Source organism: Ovis canadensis, chromosome 17 (assembly GCF_042477335.2).
Source record: "Ovis canadensis isolate MfBH-ARS-UI-01 breed Bighorn chromosome 17, ARS-UI_OviCan_v2, whole genome shotgun sequence".
NCBI lineage: Eukaryota > Metazoa > Chordata > Mammalia > Artiodactyla > Bovidae > Ovis > Ovis canadensis.
Genome location: NC_091261.1, coordinates 73,645,404 through 73,647,074, shown reverse-complemented (window position 1 = coordinate 73,647,074; position 1,671 = coordinate 73,645,404).

Genomic DNA, 1,671 nt, shown 5'->3' with positions numbered 1-1,671 from the left:
AAAAAATTAGAAGCCTTAATTTCACCCATTTCTTTTTACTTTTATAATGGCGCCACTGGAAACATTTAAAGCACATGTGCGGCTCACACCCTGTCTTTATGGGACTGTGCCGCTCGGTCATTTACTCACACTGCTGTAGAGTCGCTCCGTCATGTCCCACTCCTCGAGAACCCATGGACCGCAGCATGCCAGGCTTCCCTGTCCTTCACCATCTCCCAGAGTTTGCTCAAACTCACGTCCATTGCGTCGGGATGATGTTTGTGTTTTATGGCCTGTCTGCCTCTGCTAGAATGTCCGCCTCACTCCTCCCAGGGCTGGGCTTTTGTCTGTCTTGTTCAATCCCAGTGCTTAGAATGTTGCCTCATCCAGGGCTTCCCCGGTGGCTCAGAGGTTAAAGTGCCTGCCTGGAATGCAGGAGACCTGGGTTTGACCCCCGGGTTGGGAAGATCCACTTGGAGAAGGAAATGGCAACCCACTCCAGTACTCTTGCCTGGAGAATCCCACGGAGGGAGGACCCTGGTAGGCTACAGTCCATGGGGTCACAAAGAGTCAGACACGACTGAGCGACTTCACTTTCCATAAATATTCATGGAATGAACACATTTTATTGCACACCGACCACGTATACTCAGCTCTGCACTAAGCTTTAGTAATGTATGAAATGCTCAGAACCACTCTATGAAGTAGGCACTGTTATTCCCATCCTGTGGAGGAGAAAACAGAGGCTCAGAGGGGTGGAACGACTTGCTCAGAGTCCCCCTAGAGCTTGGCAGTCTAGCTGCACAAGATGGTGCTGGCAATTGCCCCTTGGGAAAGTAAGATGCCCACATTCTTCCAGCGCTTCCCTTATCTCTAGCATAAGTAGCTTTGGGGTCAGGCAGTTCACCGCTGGGGGCAGAATCCTCAAGTCCAGCCGAAGGTCAGGGACGATGCCATGTGCTGTCCCCTCGTGGCTCTCCCCCTTGTTACCCCCTCCAGGAAGCTGCTTGCCACCTGCAGCTCCCCCTTAGAGACTCTCGCCTAGAAAGTGGAGCCAGATTGGGTGGGACCTGGATGCCCAGCATGACTTTTATTTGCCACACCAAGAGGCCTGTGGGATCTTAGTTCCTCCACCAGGGATCGAACCTTCACTCCCTTCAGTGGAAGCACGGTCTTAACCACCATGGCACAACTTTTAAACTCCTTAACTTCTGGGGCCCCTGGCAGCCAGGTGCCTGAGCCAGGGACTTGGGGACGGAAGGTGGGTTTAATTGGGAGGGGGACTAAGAGCGGGAGTGGAGAGATCCTGCAGGGTGTCTAAGGAAAGAGGATCCCCCCAGGGCCCAACTTCAGCTCCCACTGCACACAAAGGCTGTTGCCCTGGGCCCCCTGAGTAGGGCTCCCCTCTTGAATGAGAAGGGTGTCAGATATTGATGCTTGGCAAACAGAAAGGGATGGATCCAGGCCCCAATTTGCCCTTCTTCACAATCAGGGGACACATCTGAATGGACATAGAGGTTGGGAGAGGCATTTTGCCTTCTTGAAAATCACATGAGACCTAGTTTGAATTTCACGGATCCCACACACACACCCCAACCCCAATGGGTGGCCTCAGGCAATGAATTTGCCTTTATTGACTTATGTATAAAACAGAGGTATAGATCTCCAACTTTTTATACCTAATGCAAGTAT